We start from the raw sequence: 7,460 nt of genomic DNA on the forward strand, positions 1-7,460 counted from the left end.
AAAAAGGATTGAAAAACAAGGATGTTATTTTAAGGTCTATGACTTAAGCCCCTGATACAACCCATGGTATTTTTAATCACCTCATGTCCATGGGAAAGTTTAACATTGAATAAGTAAGACTGAGCAAGAATCTAGGCATTTGAATCTCACATGCCAGAACCTTTAAAACACTGCAATATATGCAGGAAGTAAGAACTACTAAGACAGGCCACAGTGGCTTGTAAAGATTTCTTTCTCCTAGGAGTTTCTAAATAAAATTCTCTTGGGATGTCCTATGTCTTAAAAAAGCAAATCTTTCTCTGTAAGATAAGAGCCAAAACCTGAATTCCACTAACATGTGGCATCACCACCTGTCTTAAATAATCAGTATGTAGGGACATATTTAACACTCAAAAATTGGCCACTTAGCTAAGCAGGCGGTCCCTCTTTGTCTTTTTACGTACCTGAATGACACCCTTCCCCCACAGGTAGCCTGGGTTCCACAGCACAGCCAGAAAAATTGAGCATGCTTCCTACGCCCTTGCTCTTATCTGAGTATTGGGTCTGTTAGCAGCATGGTGTTACATCTCAATAGCTTTGGTAGCTACTTCACTGTGCTATATGCATAAAAAGGATCCCAGAATGGCTGCCCCCCACCCACCAATCAGGGAAAGTCTCCTGTCTATCCTCATTGCCAGCTGGAAGAAGCAAAATTAATCTTTGTCCTTTCCTGTAAGGCCCCAGGAACCAATTTAATAAAATAATGTCTCTCAGATTTGGTTGGGACTACAGCTTCAATCTCTCAGCATCTATTGTTAGGGAGTCCCTAGGGTTTGAGTCAACATTCACATATATATGTGTACTGAATAAATGCTGTATGATGGTTTAAAAATAACCATTATGCTATGTGTTGGAGCTGACTTGATGGCATCTAACAACAACAACAAAAACATTAAGACACTAGGTTTCTGCATATAAACTGCAGCATCTGCCCTATCCTTTTTAAATGCTCTATATGGAAAAAAAATAGGAAGGGAAAATATAGGACTAGAATTTGATTTTGAAAAAAATCATTAACAAGAGACCATGTTTTATAAAATTTGAGCATGTTTTGATTTATTTAAATCTGTCACTTTTGGAAAAGGAATGAGAGATACATTTTTCAACCACTATCTGTAATTTTTCTAAAACGATATTTATTTTACTTTTCTTTCAGAAAAGATGATCCATCTCTATTTAAGAAGTCTATGGTTGAGGTCTAAATTAAACTGAAATATGATATGAATGGTGAAAGTATCTCTCTATCTGTAATACCATGACCCTGTCATTTGTGAGCATGGTTCAGTAAGTAGGAGTGCATTCATGCAAAAATTTGAGTCTGTAAAAAGGTTAACTTTAGATTATGTTCAAGATCTGTAGAGAGGTTCATATTCATTTCTCTCAAATCTTGATGCTGTTACTGTTTTTTGACAGGAGCCAAGAGAGGATGAGAAATGTGTCCTGTCTTATACACAAAAATGAATGATTTCCTTACTTCCTTTATGTAGAAAGTGGTAGCTCTCACATTAAGAAAAACTGACACTTCCATGTTTGAAATAGTGAAAGGAGGATGCAGAATTAATCCTATTACTTTTCATTCAGAAGTTAATAGAATTTTGTAGCTAAGCTAAGTTATAGATATGATTTTGCTTGTTAACATTACATAAGTTCTTATTAATATAACAACACATGAACATAAACATGAGAATTAAATATATTTTCAGAGAATGCATAACTATATTATATAATATGCATGAAGATATTGGAAAATAACAGCAAAAAAAACCCCCTATCAGTTCTATTAAAAAGAAAGAAAATTTAAAATGTTTCTATTTCATTAACAATCAGTTATTGTTATTATTTTGTATTAATTTTAGTTAACCTGAGTTTAATTGTGAACATACATGAGTTATATTCAATTGATATGGCTCTTTGAGCCACATTCCCTTATGTGATATATATTCTGAATTTCACACTCCTATGACTGTGGTCCCATTTTGTAGGGCATTATCTACTTACAAATGGGAATTGAGTGAGATTGAATTCTGATCTTAATGGAGGATGCAAATTGGATCACACTAATTGTTTAATGGTTGTTTTAGTTACTATTACTTACAATGGATGCAATAAATTATATACTACAGATGAGAGGAGAAAGAAAACTCTTTCTGGATTGGTCTAGGGAGTGGTGGTTGTGGGGGACTTGGCTGGGTAAGATTAGTAGGAGGCCTGTGTCTACCAGAAACACCTTGTCAGAAGCCCCAGGCTATATACAAAAGGGTACACAAAAATACATTGGAATTGTGCTGGCTAGAGTAGAGCTTTCGCGGTATGCACTTTTCTTGCTAGGCGAGCATCTAGCAACTTGCTCTGAGCTAGTGCACCCAGTGAAGCCACCTAGCAGGGTTCTCTCTGGTTATATTGAATTTTTTTTTTAACAGTTTCACTCATCCTAGTTTTGGTAATGGCCAATTTAAGAGAACAGAGTGCAGCTGTGAAATTTTGTTTCCTGCTCAGGAAAAATGCCACAGAAACTATCCTGATGTTGAACACAGCTTACAAGGACAGCACTATGGGAAAATTTCATGTACAAGTGGTTTTCTCATTTCAAAAAGGTGAAATGTCGATTGATAACAAATCTTGTTCTGGACATCTGTTAACTTCCCAAATGGACAAAAATATTGACTCGTAGTTCATTTGGATTTCTTTCCACTAGGTCAGACTGTTAATCAAGCTTTCCATTTAGAGGTTCTGAAAAGTTAGCGTAACTGTATGTTTAAAAAGATCTGAATTGTGGCACACGGGGGCTGGTTTTTCCATCACATCAATGCACTTGTTTATGCAACCATCTCAGTGCGCCAGTTTTTGGCAAAAAACAGCATACCTCTCTTGCCCCACACACCTTATTCACATGATCTCACTCTGCGCAACCTATTGTTTCCACGAATGTAGAGGGACTTGAAAGGACAGCAATTTGATGATGTAAAATAGGTGAAGAAAAAGTCAGGGAGGTGCTGTCATCCATCCAAACAGGTGAGTTTGAAAAAAGGTTTCCAAGAATGGACTTGCAGATTTGAAAAATGTATTAAGTGTAATGTGGAATACTTTGATAAAGTTGTTTTGTTAAAAAAAAAAAATTACATACTTAGCTTTGGGGGGGAAAAATCCATTTTATGGGGTTGGGGGACTGCCTCATATGCCTAAATAAGATAAAATCCAGGGATGGAGAATATATCATTACATTTGACTGAAATTTCATTGCACCATTAACCCACCAAACAATATTGCCCAGTGGGTCATGTGGGAAGGTAAGAGAAGATACTGATAGGATTAACCTTTGAGTCATTGTGAACCGGATTCCCTGCCATCCCAGCCTGCTGCATATAAAATGAGTCCACAGAGAAGAGGAGGTTTTGAGCTCATCAGCAGAAAGAGTCAGGAGTGGAATGTATCCCGTCGCCCTATTGCCAGCTTACCCCTGACTGACCTTCAATCTTTGGATTGAGCTGCAATCACCATTGTGTGAGACAGTTCCTTAAACTACTCTGAATTGATGGAACATTGTATTGATTCAGAGAACCCAGAGACCTGAGGGAATATACTCAAAGGCAGAGTGGGAGATAGAGCAGGTTATCATCTGCTTTCAAAAGTTGGACTTTGGGGATTTAAAAAATATTGAAATTCTTGGGGCTAGTTCGGTATTAATTCCTATAAAAGAAATTATTACCACAACTGACCCATTGATTTTATACCTTTTACTCACAAAAATATCTATTTTTATAGATGCATTTATATATGATTACAAAATAATGGTATACCATATATACCAAGCCAAAACCCCACTACCTTCCAGGTGATTCTTACTCATAGAAACCCTAGAGGACAAGTAGAGGTGCTCCCTTGGGTTTTTGAGACTTTAAATCTATGCAGAAGTAAATAGTCTCATCTGGGAGTGGCTGGTGTGTGTGAACTACCAGTGAGTCACAGACCTGGTGGTTAGCAGTCCAATGTGTAACTCATCGTGCCATCAGGTCTTTGTAGCATATATAAACACAAATAATATGTAAGTATTACACATAGTTATGGGAAAGGGTACTTTATTTAGAGTTAAAATATTAGGACTTACTTATGTTGCTGTTCCTTTCTATGTGTATCCTTCTGAGCTTCAGTTTATCTTTACATAAAAATAACAATTCCTATTCTCTCTATCTGTGTTATTCTGGGTGCATTAGAGAAACAAATCCACAGAATATGTATGAGGGAATTTTATATAAAGGGTGAGCGCATATGAAGAAAACATCCAACCTAGTGCTGCACAAGCCCACAAGTCCAACATTAACCCGTATGTCTGACACCAATCCACAAAGTCCTCCTGCATCTCACAAAAGACAAGCAATGATGCCAAATGCAGGAGGAAAGCAAAGTCAGTGAATGTGTAAGCATCTCAGCACTGGAAGGGGTCTCCACATGGGTGCTCCAGCACCCAAGGCTGCATCCGGGTAGGTCCATGTGGCTTCCCCTCAGGGATGTCTTGCAGGGAGTGAGCCTTGCAAGCTGAAGCAGGGAACTGGCTAAGGCAACTGCACCCTGTTCCAACCATCACAAAGCAAGAGACCCGAGAACTAGAAAGGTGAGGCTTACTGAGCTATTTATCTCTCTGCCCTTCAATTAACCTCACATGTGTTTATCAGCCAAGTTGGCACAATAAACTTTAACTAATTCACTGTCTCATAGAAATATAGATGTATCATTTAGTTGCATATATTAAATAACTAACTAAATTTACATTTTATGTTGTTCTCCATATATTGTTCCCTCTTATCTTAGATATGCAATGCTGCTTTAACAAAAATACCACAAGCGGATGCCTTCAATAAGCATAAACTTCCATTCCAATAGTTTAAGAGGCTATAAATATGAATTCAGAACACCAGCTCTCAGAGGAAACTTTATCTGACATCGATAGAGGAATGTGGGATTTGTGTCCCTTGAAGATATACTTTGCTTTAGCATCATTCTTTTCCCAGGTCGAGGAACATTTTAGTGAAAAGAATGTGTTCTGTTCTTGACTCTTTTTTCTTGGTGGTCTGAGATCCCTCCTCAGCTCACTTATCTTCCATGTTACCTCTTGAAAGTAAGAGATAATTTAGGCTACACAGGGCAATGCCTACAGAGAAACCCTAGTACTCAGCCACATCTGTACTTGATGCATTTTAAAGCGAAATGTCGCATTTCGAAGTGAAAGGTCGCATTTCGAAGCGAAACGTCGAGGACATTTTTCATTGGAGCTTGAACAAAACATCAGAATCTCATCCGACATACATGGTTTTTCTAAACAGAAGCAGTTGGTGTTTAAGTCACGCATCGATAGTTGGTGTTTTTTTCTTCTTTCTCTGTTCTTGCCTTTTATCCTTTTTTTAAAAAAAATCAATTTATTGGGGCTCATACAATTCATCACAATACATAGATCAATTGTGTAAAGCGCATCTATACATTTGTTGCCCTCATCATTCCCAAAATTTGCTTTCCTCTTGGGTTCCGGAATCAGCTCATTTTCCTTTTTTTCCCCCTCCCCTTCCCTTCCTCCTCCCCTCTCCCCCATGAACCCTTGATAATTTATAAATTATTATTATATCTTATATTACACTGCCCGGCGTCTCCCTTCACCCACCCCTCTGCTGCCCGTCCCCCAGAGAGGAGGTTATATGTGGTTCTCTGTGATCAATTTCCCTTTTCTACAACCCTTTCCCTCCTGGTATCGCCACTGTCACCCCTGGTCCTGAGAAGTTCATCTGTCCTAGACTCCCTGCGTTTCCAGTTCCCATCTGTACCGCTGTGCATCATCTGGTCTAACCAGGTTTGCAAGGCAGAATTGGGGTCATGGTAGTTGGAGGGGAGGAAGCGTTTAAGAACTAGAGGAAGGTTGTGGGTTTCATTATTGCTATACTGTACCCTAAGTGACTCATCTCCCCACTACCCCTCTGCAAGGTATGTCCAGTTGTCTAGAGATGGGCATTGGGTCCCCATCACGCGCCACCCTCATTGACGAGGATATGATCCACCCCCCCTTTGGTGTTTGAAGCCTGGTCCCTTTAGCCCTTCATGATCACACATGTTGGTGTGCTGCTTCCATGTGGGCTTTGTTGCTTCTGGGCTAGCTGGCCGCTTGTTTACTTTCAAGCCTTTAAGTCCTCAGATGCTATAGGTCTCGATAGCTGGGGTGTTGTTAGTACGTGTTGTTTAAACTTTTTGCGGATGTGTTCCAAGTGTTCTGCTATACATTTCTTAGTTTTTCTGGTTTTCGGTAGAGTTTTTAGATAAAAAAAAATGGGTCCTACGGAAAATTTTTTGAAAAGAATCATGATAAGGAACTGGTTAATCAATATTGTTGATGTTAATTAAGTAAACCTTTTTAGAAAACAGTTAAGGGAACACCAGCAGCAGACCACATTAGACAGATGTTTTTATAGAGAAAACCAGCCAGGTCCTAGTGAAAAAAGGCAAAGAAGAGAAAAAACTCCTGCAAAGCAGCTACTAGTTGATTTTATGGAAGGGATTCCCCATCCAAACAATGACTCTCTCTCCATACCTCCTTTCCACATCCATGTCCACAGATCCAGATCCTCATCCATCTCAAGGTATGGGCCATACTGAGGTTGCTGAAAATTTTTTTAATGTTGTATTTCTTATTTAAATTATATTATTTAACTCTGAACTTATTTACTTTGAAATTTCTGTGTAATGCTTTGTATAAAAAGGCAAGGTTAGGCTAAAAACTTGGTGGTCAAGAGCAGATTAATTGGTTTTCATTTATTTCATATGGGAAAAAATTTTTATTCCGAACTCAACTGCATCACTACTCGACACTCCGTCTAAAATGGATACGCATCTAGGTCTGGGGTTCTACTGTATTTATACCAGATCGGGTCTGAGACGAGTAAAATTGCTGCAGGCCAGCCTAGCCCCCTTGCAACTGAGTGTGTGAGCCATTAAATGGCATGCACTATGCTTGCATTATTACATAACTGCCAAATCACTTAGAATTAGGACTCAGTCAACTTGACACATATTTTGGGAGACACAGTTCAATCCATCATATTTTCCTTTACCTAATCTCTACCTCTGATCTACCTCACAATCAACATATTATTTTATGATTTACAGCTGAAAACATATCTATGGGACTATTTCTAGCCAAAGGACAAAGTTTACACTTTTTTTTTTTGTTTTTAACACTTTCCTCCTGTCCCAATACCATGTTCAGCCTTCATTCTGGCTTCAGTAGTTCCTCGCGGTTGACTTGACTTTGGTCACTCCCTACCGGTCCTCCCATCCCCTCCCTACCATTGGTTTTGAACCATTTGTTGTTCCCTTGTCCCTAGGTTGGCCAACCTTCCTCCCTTCCCCTACCTCCCACACTCCCATGTCCCTCCGGGGCCATC

The sequence above is a fragment of the Echinops telfairi genome, unplaced genomic scaffold, assembly GCF_000313985.2.
Source record: "Echinops telfairi isolate 266 unplaced genomic scaffold, ASM31398v2 ScPeMD7_3509;HRSCAF=4178, whole genome shotgun sequence".
In the NCBI taxonomy this organism is placed as follows: domain Eukaryota; kingdom Metazoa; phylum Chordata; class Mammalia; order Afrosoricida; family Tenrecidae; genus Echinops; species Echinops telfairi.